This window comes from Ceratotherium simum, chromosome 9 (assembly GCF_057802395.1).
Source record: "Ceratotherium simum simum isolate JZ-2026a chromosome 9, ASM5780239v1, whole genome shotgun sequence".
NCBI classification, from domain to species: domain Eukaryota; kingdom Metazoa; phylum Chordata; class Mammalia; order Perissodactyla; family Rhinocerotidae; genus Ceratotherium; species Ceratotherium simum.
Window position 1 is genome coordinate 4,468,328 of NC_141908.1, and position 17,475 is coordinate 4,485,802.

At 42.3% G+C, this 17,475-nt stretch overlaps 1 pseudogene; it reads left to right on the forward strand.

Annotated features, from left to right (window-relative positions):
• The first annotated feature begins 3,940 nt into the window (after positions 1–3,940).
• On the forward strand, positions 3,941–7,366 carry LOC101390727 (constitutive coactivator of PPAR-gamma-like protein 1 pseudogene; annotated as a pseudogene).
• The last annotated feature ends 10,109 nt before the right edge of the window (positions 7,367–17,475 follow it).

The following is a 17,475-nucleotide window of genomic DNA, read 5'->3' on the forward strand; positions in this document are numbered from 1 at the left end:
AGAGAACAGTTTGGTGGTTACCAGGGGTAAGTGGGTTGGGGGTGGGCACAAGGGGTGAAGGGGAACATTTATATGGTAACTGACAAATAATAGTGTACAACTGAAATCTCACAATGTTATAAATTATTATGACATCAATAAAAAAATAATTAAAAAAAGCAAAAGAAAGGAGTTCCTTGTAATTTGCCCCTACCTCAAATATTTCTCACTGATACAGAGACTCTACACACAGATCAAAAACTCAGACTAGAGACAGAACTAAAGAGCCAAGCACGAAGTCATAAGACAGTTCCAGCTCATAAAAAATGCAAGCAGTCAACAATATTTAGAGCATGATAAAAGATGCAAGGCCCCATAGGAATCAATGGATAGAGACTCAGTTGGAAAATGAACTCGAGCATTTGCATATGTAAAGAGCAGGCACTTTCTTCAGAGAGCAGTAACTGTTCTAATTCATGGATGTCTTTTTTCTAACTTAAATGAGGTGAGGCAAAACAGAAAGGTGCACACAGTAGAGGATCAGCAGAACTCACCAACACTTGACACCAATCAATCAAAAAGAGTACTTCTGGCCAAGAACACTATTCTGGGAGGAGAATGCTTCTCTTTCTTCTGCCGACCTCCCAGACTCCCTTCATCCTTTGATGGAATCCACTCCTGGGAAAAGACATAACTATTGTGATTGATCAGAATCCAGACCATTCTTTGGACCCCACTGAGGGTCCATGCCCTCATGACAGGTATTGGGCTCGGTACTTTCTCTTTTTATACATGGTGCTCAGGTATAAAGAGCACTTTTGTGCTTTCTGTCACTTCTTGAAAAGCATATCTGGGAAAGGTCTCCAAATTGACAAGGGGAGACTCCCCTGCTGTATCTTTGATCTGTCTGCAATTTGTAGGTAAAACAAGCCAATCAGGCCCTTTCTGTAGGCAGCAACTTGTTAATTTGTTATTGTTCTCACACGCTGCTTCTGGTATTTATAGGCGTTCTGGCTCCTGGGTTTAGACTCGGGCAGGAAGTAGAAAGCCCCATGTGAATCTAAGACCTACAATGTTTAACACAGATTACTAGGTTACCAAAAGCCATTTTCCTCTGTATTAACTGTATTTTCTCATTTTCTGTATTCTTTTCTTTCTGGCTTTATTGAGATATAATTCAGATATAACATTGTGGAAGTTTAAGGTGTACAACGTGATGATGTGATACATGTATACATTGCAAAATTATTACCACAATAACACATCTGTCACCTCACATAATTACATTTTGTGCACTTGTATGTGTGTGCGTGTAGCGACAACATTTAAGATATACGCTCTTAGCAAATTTCAAGCATATAATAAATATTGTTAACTATAGTTACCATGCTAATCTAATATTAAATCTCCAGATCTAATGTCCATGTTGCGACAAATGGCAGGATTTCCTTCTTTATCATGGCTGAATAATATCCCATTATATATATATACCTACATATCATATATATTTTCTTCATCCAGTCATTCATCAGTGGACATTTAGGTTGTTTCCATGTCATGGCTATGGTGAATGATGCTTCAGTGAACACAGGGGTGCAGATATCTTTTCAAGATAGTGATTTCATTTCCTTCAGATATATACCCAGAAGTGGAGTTTCTGGCTCATATGGTAGCTCTATTTTTTAATTTTTTGAGGAACCTCTATACTGTTTTCCATAGTGGCTGTACCAATCTACATTTCCACCAACAGTGCACAAAGTATCCTTTTTCTCCACATCCTCGCCAACACTTATCTCTCCTCTTTTTGATAATAGCCATTCTAACAGGTGTGAGGTGATATGTCATTGTGGTTTTGATTTGCATTCCTTGATAATTAGTGATGTTGAGCATCTTTTCATATACCTGTTGACCATTTGTATGTCTTCTTTGGAAAAGTGTCTATTCAGGTCCTCTGTCCTTTTTTAACCAGATTATTTATTTTCATGCTATTGAGTTGTATGAGTTCCTTATATATCTTTAATATTAACCCCTCATGTGATATATTACTTGCAAATTTTTTCTCCCATTCCATAGGTTGCCTCTTCATTCTGTTGATATTTCTTCTTCTGTGCACAGCTTTTTAGTTTGATGTAGTCATATTTGTTTATTTTTACTTTTGTTGCTTGTGCTTTTGGTTTCATAGTCAAAAAATTATTGTTGAATTCACCAGTGAAACCATCTGGTCCCAGGCTTTTCTTTGTTGGGAGGTTTTATTTTCTGTATTCTTAATGCTCTGACATCTGGAGCTTCACTGACTGAAGAGAGACTGCCCCTCCCAGGGTTAGCTAAATTCCCAGAGATAGCAATTTACCCAGGAGTGCACCTTTCATATGCAAACTAACCAATCTAGAACCTGTATTTCCCCCCTCCCCACCTCCTTTATCGGTCTCTCACGCTCTGGGGCAATATTCCTCTGCCCTAATCACCTCAGGACCAGGTATCAGGCAACTAGAGATAGCCTCTATGCTCCAGATCCTGCTGAAATTGTTTGAACTAGCCAATCCTAAGCCTGCTTAGTTGCCTTGCCCTTTCCACGGAAACCACAATCAAGCCTCTTGCCCACATTTTCCCCTCATTCCCTATGACTCCTGATCAACCCTGGTGCTTCCCCGTGTGGCCCTGCATGGTGTGACATGCCCCCTTCTTTGGGGGACTGTGTGTAACAAACTATCTTTTCAATGGCAGTCATCTCTTGGTCCGTCGGCTTCATCATGCCTAAATAGTAATAAAACCTACATTTTAAAACATCCTCACATTTATTCTTACTGGCAGAGTCTTCCTCCTATTGTAGAAGCTTATGACGCCATTTTTTGTCTTTCTCGGTTTCCTTGCAGTAAGAAGTAGCCATGGGACCCAGTTCTGGTCAATGCAATAAAGGGAGAAGTCTCTTACAAGTCTTCTGGAAATATTTCACCTAAATAAAAGTGAAGAGATGCTTGAGAAAAGCTCTCCTCTGCTCTTTTAAGGCTTTAGTCTTTGGGCACAATTGTGTCAGGATGGGATGCTTGGCATTGAAGTCGTCATCTTGCAACCAGGAAGCAACACATTTCAAAATGGAAACCAACACGATGAGGATCACAGCAGAGGCAGGAAGGAAAGTCCCCTGGTCCTAAAAGATGGTATTGAGCCTCTGAACCTTTGTGACAACTCACATGTGGCCTGGATCTGGATGACCTGTTATGTAAGATAGTAAATTCCCTACCATTTAAGCCAGTTTTAGTAGTATATTCTGCAACTTATATCTAATGGCATCCCAAATGATACCATCTGCTTTTGGAAAGGTTATAGGGCTCTCCCCAAGATTATTAAAGTAGTACTTCATTTCTCCACCCACTTCTAGTCTTTGTGTGTGTTTTCCCCATGAAACAGAAACCCAGAATCTCTATAAGAGAAAAGCTGTGAAAAGGACCTTAAGCACTTAATACAATATTCCCACTGTCCACAACAAAACTTCTCATGAGTTCCTAATGTAGGAAGAATTAGAAATTTATACAGAATGTAAAGAAAAATATTTATGTTTTCTTGTAGATGGCTATGAATGAGTTAACTGTATCATACTATACAAAATTCTTTTTATATCTTGTATTTTAATAAGTATCAATAAATAAACTTCATAAACTTCCCAGTTAAAAATGCCTCAAGACAATACTAAACTTAGATGTATGGATTAGAGAGGTAGCTATTGTGTGGTGGTTAAAACCAAGGTCCCTAGAGGCAGATGACCTCAATTTATAATCCTGGTTTAGATCTTCCTATGCGTATAATAATATAATAAATAAGCAACAACTCAAATTGCCCCAGTTTTCTCATCTTTAAATAGGATGATGACAACAGTACCTAGAATAGATGTGATGGTTATTTTAAAAAATACAGAGCCTGGCCCTGGGCATGGAGCAGAGCACGGCGCAGGTCCCTACCCGCCATGTCCCTGGGCGTGCAGGGCTTCCAAGACTACATCGAGAAGTACTGCCCGAGATCCATGGTGCGGGGGAGCTGCAGAAGCTGGCCGGGCAGCCTGGTGGGCGGCAGGCGGCAGCGGCCCCTGCACACGGCGCTGCGCCTGCTGTTGGACGCCAACAAATGCCTGCACCGCCTCTACGGCGGATTCTACACCGACTGGGTCAGGGGCGGCCAGTGGAACCACATGCTCGACTACCTGGCCACGCTGGCCAAGGCCTGCTTCTGCGGCAACATCGAGCTCTTCGTCTTCTTCAACGGAGCGCTCGAGAAGACGCGGCTGCACGAGTGGATCAAGCGGCAGGGCAACGAGCGCCAGACGGCGCAGCAGATCGTCAGCCACGTCCAGAACAAGGGCACCCCGCCGCCGGAGGTCTGGTTCCTGCCGCCGTCGGCACGGCGCGCTGCACCCGCTTGGAGCTCATCCGCGTCCACGTCAAGGTTGCGCAGAGCATCGAGGACCATCAGGGAGAAGTGATCCGTTTCTGCAGAGAAAACGGCCTCCACGACTTGGTGGCCTACGACTCTGATTATGCGCTGTGTGACAGCCCTACTGTTTCAGTGCCCAGGCCCTGGAACTGAGCCGGAAGGGGAAAAGTCTCACCACAAGCCAATACCTGATGCACGAGGTGGCCAAGCAGCTGGACCTGAACCTAAACCGCTTCCCCCTCTTTGCTGCTCTGTTAGGAAATCACACTCTACCTGATGAAGATCTGGCTTCCTTTCGTTGGAGTTTATTGGTCCAGAACATGCACTAGCCTCACTTAAGGTCCGGGCCCACAGCTGGTCTTGCCGCCCTGCAGCGTGGTGATCAAGGCCGTGGCTAACTACGTCCGCAACGTCCAGGACGCCTTGGACTTGGATGCCGTAGCGAAAGATGTTTTCCAGCATTCTCAGTCTAGAACAGATGACAAAGTTATTCGATTTAAGAGAGCAATTGGATGTTATTCAACGACTAGTAAGCCTATGACATTTCACCCACCACATTACTCAGCCAGACCAAGTCCGTTTGGAAATCCTGGGATGGCGCCACCGTACGCCCCCCGCAGATGCTCACCATCCCACAGACGTCTCTGCAAGCCAAGCCCGTGACCCCACAGGTGCACGGCCCAGGCACCCTGAGCCGGGGTCCACACCGCTACAGCCTCGCTGAGCCGGCTCTCACCCTGGAAACGAGTGGAAAGAATCTGACTGAGCAGAACAGCTATAGTAACATTCCTCACGAAGGAAAGCATACTCCACTGTATGAACGGTCCTCCCCCATCAACCCGGCCCCGAGCGGCAGTCCTAACCACGTGGACTGGGCGTGCTTTCCTGCATCTTCCACGTGTCGTCTTCAGACAATGGCGAAGGCAGCGGTGGAGCTGCAAACCATATCAGTGGGAACGGAATGGGCTGGGAGAAGACAGGAAGCCCCTCGGAGCCTCAAGCAGGGGGAGACCCAGGAGACCAAACAAAGGCAGAAGGTTCATCCACTGCCGCTTCGGGCAGCCAGCTCGCTGAAGGAAAGGGGAGCCTGCTCGGCACTGTCCAGCCAATCCCGTGCCTCCTGTCCATGCCCACCAGGAACCACATGGACATCGCCCCCGCCCCCCCGCCGCCCCGCGTCGCGCCTGAGGTGCTGAGAGGGGCCGAGCACCAGCACAAGAAGGGGCTGACGTACCTCTACATCTTCCACGTCCTGGCGAAGGGTGAAATCAAATTGCTATTTCTGTTGAAGATGAAGCCAGCAAAGACCTGCCCCCCCCGCCTTGCTCTATGGGCCGGTTCGTCAGTATGGCTGCGGAGGCCTGTTTAGCTTGGCAGAAAGCAGAAAGAAAACTCAGCGACTTGCTTTTAGAAAGAACAGACGTCCACCAGAATTCTCTCCAGTCATCATTAAAGAGTGGGCAGCCTACAAGGGGAAGTCCCCTCAGACCCCGGAACTGGTGGAAGCTCTTGCCTTCAGCGAGTGGACCTGCCCCAACCTGAAGAGGCTGTGGCTGGGGAAGGCCGTGGAGGACAAGAACCGCAGGATGAGGGCCTTCCTGGCCTGCATGAGGTCGGACGCACCCCCCATGCTCAGCCCGGCCAGCGTGCCCACCCATCTCCCGGTGCCGTGCTGCGTCCTACGTACCCCGTGCAGTGGCCCGGAGCGCGGATGCTGCGTCGCCCGGAGCTGGACACCTTCCTGGCCCAGGAGTTGTCCCCAAAACTCTATGAGCCTGATCAGCTGCAGGAGCTCAAGATCCAGAACCTCCATCCCCGAGGCATTCAGCTGTCGGCTCACTTCATGAGTGGCGTGGACATGGCCCTGTTTGCAAACAACACGTGCGGCCAGCCAGTGCCCTGGGAACACTGCTGTCCTTGGATGTATTTTGATGGGAAGCTCTTCCAGCCCAAACTCCTCAAAGCAAGCGGGGAAAAGACCCCACTCATCGACCTCTGTGATGGCCAGGCCGAGCAAGCTGCCAAGGTAGAGAAGATGCGGTAGAACACCCTGGAAGGGCTGAGCTTCTCCCGGCAGAGCCGCGCCTCCCCTTCCCACCGCCCGCGGCGCTGCGCTTCTACCCCGCCTCCGTGTACCCGCGGCGCTTGGGGCGCGTGCCCCCAGCTCCCGGCCGAGGGCGGGGCTTCGCAGGAGTCTGTGGCTTTGGAGGCCCCTAGGGGGAAACCGTAGCGACAGGCGCTCACTGTGCCCTCCGCGTGGCGACGGCGGCAGGACACTGCGGGGCCTTCTTAGGCAGTGACAGCAGCAGGACTAGCAAGGCGCAGGGCGGAATCCAGCCTATACCTTCTCGGGTTGGGGGGGTGGGGAAGCTAGAAGTAGCCCGCACCGCGGTCGGCCGGCCACTGAGCTGAGAGCAGGCGGAGCGCCGGGGGCCGCGGGCCGTTCCCGCTGCGGGTCGTCTCTGTCGGAGGACCAGCCAGAGGGCGTCCGGGAGGAGTTATTTCCACCCCGCTGATCAGAACATTTGGAAGCGGTGGCAGGTACTAGGGCAGAGGCTACAAAACCCAGGATCCGATGCAGAGCAAGCCTCCTTATGCAGCTTCAGCAGAAGACGTGGCCAAAGAACTGTAGTCGAGGTCCGGGGAATCCGAGTCCTCTGCTGTGTCTTCAGATGGGTCCCTGGCTGAAAACGGAGCAGTGGCTGAGGAGAAACCGGCTCTCCAGATGAACGCGAGCGCGGGGCCACGCCAGGGGCCCCCCGCCACTCGGCGAGTGCCTTGAACAATAACTCTAAGACGTGCAATACAAATCCTCACTTCAGTGCACTAAGTACAGATGGGGCTTGCCGTCCAGCTGATGCTCTGGAGGCAGTTGTCTTAAAGAAAGAAGAGTAAACTTATTTTTTTATAGAGGGTGAAGGATGCTGGAAGGGTAAGGATTTAGGAATATCTGGAGAGAAAGCAAGCCTACCATTACATACATTTTTTCCTTTCCGTAAGAGAAAAATGAGGACTATGGAAATTGGGATCCCTATTTGATATCAGATTTAAACAACACATTTTAGTTTTAACCAGTTGTAGTCAAAATGCTACAATAAAACAAGAAGAGAAAGAAAATGAAGAGAGTTAGACTCCTACCCTTAAAATGAAATACACACAAAGTTTAAACTGGGTATGACAAAAGCTTATAGTTGTACTTCTTGAACTATAAAGAAAACAGATTTTTTCAGTCGTTAAGAGTATATAGCTTAAAATATCATTTTAAGCGCTTGGCACAGTATGTATGCTGTTATCTATGATTTTGCATTACTGTTCACAAGAAAGCTTTGTCTAAGGCTTTGATTTTATGATTATGAAAGAAATAAGGTACAACCACAGTTTTTCTTTCTTAAATATCATCACTGTTGATGTGGTTCTTTTGTGTTAAAAATAAAGTACAACTATCAAAACTGAAAAAATTATAGAGTAATATTGCCGTTCTGTTGATTTTAAATATACAGTATAGCATGCATACTTTACAAGCAATTTAAAAGGAGATAAAGTTGAAATCATCGAAGATGCAAATGACCTTTCACAGTCAACAAAAAGTGTTCTGAAACTTTTCGTAACTTAATACCATGCATCTGTGATCAGTGAACTATGTGGTTTGAATTGGACGTTGACCATTAGTGCTACTACTTGAGCTAAAGTTCTACATGGTTCATGATTTTTCAAGTGTCTGGTTAATATTATGCATGTTGTTGTCCTCTCTTCCATTTTTACCAGTGTGTGCCCATTTGCAAAACAAAAGTACTGATAATCAGTAATAGTCCTATAAACAATGTTAACTCTGTTTAGTCATGGACTGATCTTGCTCTAACCTTAAAATTTTGTGATTATTGACCTCTGTTGCATTTATTCTAAAACCCCCCAAAATTATCTGGCTGTTTTGAATATCAGCATTACCCTGGTGTACTCACTGCGGTATGCTTTATTGTTCTTTGTTGCTGTTTTTTGCCTTCATATTAGCAAAATATAAAATTCTGTGAAAAGCAAAAAAAAAAAAAAATCCCTTTGATCTTTAAAAAAAAAAAAAAAATCCCACCCCCTTCTGTAGCAGGAAACACATTGCTTGTTCTTGAGAACTTTCCCATCAAGAATTTAGTAGAAGCAGGTATACTTATTTAATTTTGATGTTTTTGTTAATGTTTCCAAACAATGTACTTTGAATCAGAATCACTTCTTATTCATTTTCATATAATTCTGACGCTCTTCATCACACATTAGTGATCAGAAATGAGATGTAATTCTGCAATCTCTGCCCACAACACCTGAGTAGGATTTACTGTAAATTGAAGAGAGGTTTGCCCTAACTTATGGATTGTGCAAGAATGAACTGCTGTTGGGTTTGACTGATTGTAGACGGGTTGTGGTGTGGTGTACCTGAAGGCTATTGAATGCAACTTACAATGCTTAATAAAAGTCTTTATTCTTTTAGTAAAAAAATATATGTATATATAAAATCTCCCTTAGAACAGTGCCAGAAGCATAGTAAGTGCTCAATGTGTTAACTGATATAATTGTCAGCTATATTTTCACTTGCTATCATTTCATCTGCTTTTTGCCCTAATCATCAAACCAAGATAAGACCCTTCAAGAAATGTTGGTAAAATGTATATATTCCAGAAATATAGTTTTCTCTATTAGTTTCATCCTTTGTATTTTGTCCCTGCCAATTTGATCTTTTACTTCACAGCTTAATTTTTTCAAGCAAGAGTGTTGGTATCAGCCACAGAAACTCAATAATTTGGGTAGATAGTATTTTCCCTTATTGGTTTTATTTAAATGTCAAAATATTCTTTGCACTGAATTCCAGCTTAGGGAGAAATAAAAGACTAAAACATGGTGGACTAATATGAATACACCAGAAGCAGACTCCTGGGAATCACTGCTACACATTTTCAGCAAATTTCCTTGCAGTAAAACCAACCTCTAAATCACTGTTTTGTTACCTGTGATATCATCTTAGAGGACCCAGGGCTGAGTGGCCATTGCTGTTATTGAGCACCGACCATACATCAAATACTATGCAAGGTGTTTGATCTGCGTTAACCGATCCTACAAAAAGCTTACGTGGTATGTGAGGTTCAGGGGAATCAAGCCAGTTGTACAAGGTCTTACAGCTAGTAAGTGGTGGAGCCAAGGTTAGAATGAGTCTATTTTTGTCCCCAATCTTTGTTTCCCCATGAAACTCTACTAACTTCCACGGGTTGAAATAGTCCTAAAATGATTTTTTTGTGTTAAAATACACGTAACATAAAATTCACCGTTAGTGCCACTTAGTAAATTTATAATGATGTACAACCATCACCACATCTAGTTCAAGAACAGTTTCATCACCCCGGGAGGAAACCCGGTACTCATTAAGCAGTCACTCTGCATTCTCCTTCCTCTCTGCCACTGATAACCACTCATCTTCCTTCTGTTACTGTGAACATTCCCATTCTAGTTATTTCATGTAAATGGAGTCATACAATTATTTAATGGCCTTTTAAATTAGAATTAATTTGAAATATAGAAAGTATATAAGACTAGATTATTGAAACTTTAGCTTATAATGGGGAATTCTTCAGATAGACTAATAATATATTTTGGATCTGGGGACTTTTGCTTAATATACATTGTAGAAACTGTTGACAAAACAGCAAGAGATTTAAAGAGGTTTGAATCTAGGAGCTATCTTAATTATTTGCTGACTTTGTGATGCTAGGGAAATTCAAGATAACATTCTGGGTCTACAGAGTGGTCAGTCTACACCATCTTGAGGCCCAATCCTAGAATGTTTCTCCCTAGTAGGCTATGTTTTAGGAACAAATCTTAACTCAGGTAGCAGCCACTGGGTAGCAGCATCCATATTGTCCTGAGAGTCAGAAATAGATCTATAAATAATATTAAAAGTAAAAATAAAGAAGTAGCTAATTACATAACATGATCTGAAGGTCATCATAAGACTTAGTGCCACCCCAAATATATTTCCAATCAGATTGTTCACTGTATAGAAAAATTTGACTATTAAACTCATCTTTTGAATAAAGGCATTGTTTCCAGGTCAGTGATGCACTTCACGCATCTTGTCTGGTTGCTAACATGCTCTTACGTTTTGTGAGCTGTGAGTAGAGCATTTTCAGCTGAGTGTTTGTATTACAGCACAAGGTCTAAATCAGATTCCACCTTTCCCAGGAGGAATCAGCGTGATTCTCTTGTTTGACTGCTGAGCATCTCTGTCTAAACATTGCTGCCGCGACCAGATCAAGTCATTTTGTGATGTGCATTAGACCTGGTTTGCATTGTGACTCTTCACAGTGACCAGTTCTAAAGCCAAGGTCTCAGCTTCCACAACTCTGGTCTCATCCCTTTTGATCTCCTTTCTTTGTTTACTGTGGCTGATGCTGGAGAGACTACAGCAAAACCCCTAAGCGCCTGCGCTGTGGCACCTGCAGCTTGTTGTGATCCCTGGCCCTCCACACACAAGCTGGGCGCCTGTGGGCAGGTTTCCTTACCTCACCTCTCCATACCTCTGTTTCCTCACTTGCACAGTGGAAAAAGAAGGAGATTTTGTTCTCACACAGATCTGGAAAGATGTGACTCATCTTACAAAGATATGCATCAAAACGGTCAATTTAACAGGGGTTTTGGTGTTTAAGCTGACATCCAGGCAGGATTGACTAGGCTGGAAAAGGGCTTGTACATCATATCCTGTAAAAAATGTCTGAGAGTGTGAAAAAGGAGAATGAGATGGAGAGAATGCGATAATAGCTAACATGCGCAGCACATGTAAGAGACAGGGGAACTATTATCTACATTTAATGATGAGAAAACTAATGCACAGGGAGGTTGATGACTCCAAGGTCACACAGCTCGTCAATGATAGGGCCAGGATTTGAACTGAGGCTGCTCAGCTCCAAAGTCTGTGCTATCAAACCCTTGGCTATATTTTCTGAAAATTCATCTAGAAAAGGTCTATGTTGATCTTGAAGGTAAAACTAGGTCAAATGGGAATTGATAAGGAGGTCAATTTCTGCACATTCTGACAGTGAAACCATGATACCCCATGGAAATAAATTCTGAAACAATAAAGATGTTGAAGCAGAGATTGGAACATAATCTTTGGGGCCTACAGTAAAAAGCGTTCTTGCACTGAAAATGGCAGATGAGAGTTGATGAATCTTGGGCTTATTCCTAAGATTCCATGAATGCAGACTTCAGTATTCTGGGAGAGATCCGTGACTTTTTGCACAACTCCAGTGTGTCCAGCGCTCTGCTGCATCACTCCTATATGTCAATTCTAACCTTCAACACAGTCCTGAAAATATTGAGACACTGGTCTCAGATATACACACAATTAGTAGAGGATGGGTGTCATTTCAGGCTTTCTAATTCCAAAGCTCATGTTCTTTAAAGGCCAATTTTGTGTCGTATTGAATTCCTCAACAATAGCCAAAAATGAGGTGCCTATGCAGGAGAACTTGCCTCATTTCTTCCTTACTGTGTTCTCTTTAATTGTTGTAACATTAATGTAGATATGGGTCATGAGAGCATTCATGATTATAATTTGAATACCACCCTAATTGGCTTTTATTGCTGCTTGGGAGTGGGTCAGGTTTGTACATGGAATATTTAAGTTGAAATGTCGTTTCCAATACTTAATAGAATCCAATTAGGATTTTATTGATTAATTAGGGTCTACATGAAGCATTCTATTTTTCTAAAGGCCAGTAATGCACCTGACTGTTCTCTAAATGTTAACATATTCAGATAATTATAACTGCATCATACTTGCTACTTAGACTGTTTGAGTTATTTGCTATTACTGAGGTTTCAGATTCAAGTAAAGCAATCTTTTAAGTAAAAATGATATTTAAATAACCTAAAATAATCTTTATGGAAAATCTTTCTTAAACACCCATTCATTTATGGCTATAAACGTGCCAGCACCTTCTTACACAGAATCTCATTTGCCAATGTTTTAAAGGTAACAAAGATGGAATGGATAAAAAGGGAGACCCTGCAGCCAATGAAGACTCTTAAAACAGTGTTTTAAGGTCAAAAGTACTGCTTAAGGAATCTCAAATTTCAAGTGACAGTGGAGCAGCATGAATGAGAAACACAGGTTTAAAGTTCAGACCAAGTATTTCCAACAAGTGGTGTTTGGTAAAATCCCGTCTCAAGTGTCACTTAGTAACTGTTTTCCATCTCCAGCTGTTTCTCTGAAATGAGATGAACTGAGACTGGAAGGTACTCAGACACTCAGTGCCCAAAGAGAGCCAGGTGATTACCTGGAAGAAATTAGGAACAGGCAAAAATACGTTAAGCAAGTTCTGTTTGTTGGGCCAATGCCTATCTGAATGGGGTCCATAGTTACATCATGAATGGAAAGACAAGCAAAAAATAGGTATGTGTTGTTTTGGGGCAAATTAAAAAAATGATGTATCTGTGACACATATAGGTCTCAAACTGTACTTGGAAAAGAATTAAATTACTGATGATTTGGAAATATTTTTTAGTTGTGTTCAAAATAAATATTGAGCATTTACTACAGAAAAATATTTTGCCAATTGCACACGTATGTGTGAAAATCAATATCCCCTACCTACGTGCCAGGCACTGTACCATATACTATTCAAATTCACAAATAACCTCATAAGGTAGTATAGTTATCCTCATCTTACATACCAAGATGGTAGCTTAGACAAGGTTGAATAACTTGCCTGAGATCATTCAGTTGTTTCTGAATTACAAAGTCTGGCCTCATTAGAACTATCTGAGAATAATAATAATAATAACAATAATAAAAACAGCAAAGGTCCTGGGCCACAGTTTTCCAGTTGAAATAGAATCTGAGGGAGGGACCAAAGCATCTGCAATATATTAGACAAGGTTCTCCAGGAAAACAACCAACAGTCGCTCTCTCTCTCTCTCTCTCTTTTTTCTCTTGTATACATATATAAAGATTTATTATCAGGAATCAGCTCACGCAATTATGGAGGCTGACAAGTCCCAAGATCTGCAGTCAGCAATCCGGAGACCCAGAGAGCTGATGGTGTAAGTTCCAGTCTGAAAGCCAGGAGGCTCAAAACCTAGGAAAAGTTAATGTTTTCATTTCTGCTGGAAGGCAGGAAAAGACTAATGTGCCCTCCAGCTCAAAGGAGTCAGGCAGGAAGAGTTATCTCTTACTCATGGGAAGGTCAGCCTTTTTGTTCCACTCAGGTGTCAACTGATTGGATGAGGGCACCTCTGCTGCACTCAGTCTACTGATTCTAATGTTAATCTCATCCACAAACACTCTCACAGAAACACCCAGAACAATGTTTGACCAGCTATCTGGGCCCCTCACGGTCCAGTCAAGTTGACACATAAAATTAACCATCACAGGCAGTTTTGGAGATCACTCCAGGTAATGCAGATGCAAAAAGGCCAGAAACCTCTGAAATATCCCTACAGTTGTATTTAGTAAATCTTAAATTTGGTTGCACATTGAAATCACTTGGGGAGCTTCAAAAATCGTTAATGCCTGGGTCCCAACGCTAAAGATTTCGATTTAATTTGTGTGATTCTAATATGCAGTCAGGCCTGAGACCGAGGCTAGAGCCCTTGTTCTGGAATGCAGCTGGTGACCCTTTAGTCCCAGCCACCAGCACTGTGGTCTTTCTGCCTTTCTCAGATGGCAGGCCATTGCTAGCATGCCACAGTGAGAAGTGGCCAGGGATCAAATTACCTCCAGAGCTTTTAGACTTATCCAAGGACAGTCCTGATATTTCTTATGGCTATCTCCATCCCATTTCAGGGGGAAAGAGCTTCTTCTAAGTGTATCCAGGCCTGTTCCCTTTTGCATAGATGGAAGGAAAGTGTTCATCTTTACCCAAGTCAATACTTTACAAGTCACCAATGGCATTGGCACACTAGCAAATTGCTGCTCCAGAGAAATTCAGGAATGGCAGTTATTGTTTCTCAACTGTGTTTTACAGGTTTTCCACATCAGCACACTTGCTGACTGGAGAAATTGCACACAGTGGTCTCTACTTGCACTACATTTGCAGCAGCTGTGTTGAGAAAGGATGTGTTGGACACAGGTAGGGAGAGCGGATCAAAGGATCTGAATGCCACCTAATCTCAAGTACCTTCAGCAGGAAAAATCATCAGTGTTTTGTGCATGATATGTGATCAACAATTGTGAGTTAATAACATCCACCTCTACTTTTGAGCATCTTCCACCTGACAACTATGGTCCAATGCTGTGAGTAGCCACTGAGTGTGAGATGGGTCTCTGCTCTCATAGGAATGTATGACATGCAGTGCAGCATAGACAAGCTCATGGGAGGCAAGTAGAGAATGGACGTGGTAGCACGTGAGAACCACAGGAGTGTAGAAAAGAAAGACACCAGTGAAACCTGTTTGGGAAACTTGGATTAGGTCTTTTTAAAAAGTGGGTATTGTGGCCAGCCCCGTGGTGTAGCGGTTAAGTGCGCATGCTCTGCTGCTGGCGGCCCAGGGTTTGGATCCCGGGCACGCACCAATGCACTGCTTGTCAGGCCACGCTATGGCAGCGTCCCATATAAAGTGGGGGAAGATGGGCACAGATGTTAGCCCAGGGCCAGTCTTCCTCAGCAAAAAAAAAGGAGGATTGGCATGGATGTTAGCTCAGGCCTGATCTTCCTCACAAAAAAACAAAAAACAAAACAAAGAAAACCCTATGATCCAGCTATCCCACTACTGGGAATCTATCCAACAAACCTGAAATCAACAATCCAAAGAGGCTTACACACACCTATGTTCATTGCAGCATTATTCACTATAGCCAAGAGGTGGAAGCAACCCAAGTGTCCCTTGACTGATGACTGGATCAAGAAGATGTGGTATATATATACAATGGAATACTACTTAGCCGTAAAAAAGACAAAATCCTCCCATTTGCAACAACGTGGATGGACCTGGAGGGTATTATGTTAAATGAAATAAGCCAGAAAGAGAAAGACAAACACTGTATGATCTCACTCATACGTGGAATATATACCAACACATGGACAGAGAAAACTGTATTGTGGTTACCAGGGGCAATGGGGGTGAAAGGAGACATGTATATGGTGATGGACAAACAAAAATGTACAACCAAAAATTTCACCATGTTATAAACTATTAAAACATCAATGAAAAAAATTTTAAAAAGTGGGTGTTGGGATGTGATTGGGAGAAATCGTAAATGAAACTAGACAGAGTACAACCTGAGCAAAACTCTGAGATGGGAATGAGGGCAAGAGGTGGGCAGTGGGGAGACTTGCCTCTGGCAGAACTGTCTGGTGCAGTTGGCCAAAGCAATAGCAGAAACCCGTGTTACTCTGTATCCACCTCTTTCATGGCGCAATCCACCTCTTCTATTCGTCTGATTATTTTTTTCTCCAACTAGCATGTCAGTTTGTTTTTAGAAAGAACAATTTCTTATTAATCTGTATATTCTCACTTGTAGCTTAGTATCTAGCACACAGTAAATGCTCAACAAACAAATGCTGAGTGAATGAATGAATGACCTTGTGAGTGGAATGAATTAGTGAGTAGATACAGGATACAAGCAATTTGCTTTTCCTTTTCACGTGCACCTTGAGTGAAAACAATGGTTTAGGAAAAAATGTCAGTTTTCATATCAATACTAAGGTTTGTTATTTGCACGTGCCAGTTATTACTATTAATAGAGATAGTATGTTTGCCACTCATACAGTTTTTTTTGCTTCAAATTTTTAAAAAACAGCAAAATTGACAACACTGGATTTTGGGTTGAATTGTAGTCAAAATACTTGGTTGGCTTGTAGAATCTTCTGCCCTAGGAGCAGTGAGGACAATGAAAAGATACTTAGTGCAAAATTTAGTTTTTGTTATTTGTCTGAATTATATTTCACCTATTTTGGTTTATTCTACTCTTCTTACATCCTCATTATAAACATTCATTCATCTCTCCACTCAAGCATGGGGTAAACAAAGACGAGTAAGACTCCCCATGGCACCCGGTGAAGAAGGCTGTCAGTCAGGGTCAGTAAAGAAAACAGAAAGTGCACAAAAGATTTAAACAGATTTTTTTTTTAAAAAGTTAAAGTAAAATTTAAATGCACAGGTCTTAAGTGTACAATTCAAGTTTTAGTAATATATACACCCATGTTACTGACACATAACTATCAAGGTATAGAACGTTTCCATCAACCAAGAAGTTACTCATCCTAGTTGGTATGAGGTGGAAGTATGTTATTTTTTTTCTGATGTTATTTTAATTGCAATAATTTTCTATTGAAGTTTCCAATTTTTGCTGCTGGTATATAGGAATCATGTATCTTGCAATCTGAGAAATTTACTTATTAATTTTAGAATTTTTTAATGTATTGTTTTAGAGTCCATAAGATTTTCTACCTACATCAGGCCATCTGTGGGTAATGGCAACTTTACTTTTTCTTTTTCAATATTTATTTCTTTTAATTTCTTTTTCTTATTGAATTTGTTAGGATGTGCATTACAATGTTGATTTGAAGTGGTAAGAAAAGATATTCTTCCTTATTCCTGATCTTTTGGAAAAATGTTCAGCGTTTCACCATCAAATGTAACACAAGCTGTAGGGCTTTTGTGGATGCCCTTTATCATATTGCGAGAGCTCCGTCCTATTCTTAGTTCTCTGTTTTTATCGTGGATGGATGTTGATCTTTATCAAATGCTTTTTCTACATCTATTGTGATGATATATTTTTTTTCTCCTTTATTTGGTTAATGTGGCGAATAAAATTAATATATTTTTTGAATGTTAAATCAACATTGACTACCTGTGATAAACCCTGCTTGGTTATATAATGCATTATTCTTTTTTATACATTGCAGAATTTGCTAATATTTAGTATAGAATTTTTTTGTTTTCAAGTGAAGTATTAGTCTGTAATTTTCTTATAATGACTTTCTCGGGTTGTGGTATCAGGATTATGCTGGCTCAATATCCTTTTCAGAAAAAAGAATATGTAGCATTTGTTGAGTATTATTTCACTCTTAAGTTTAATAGCCTTAGCCA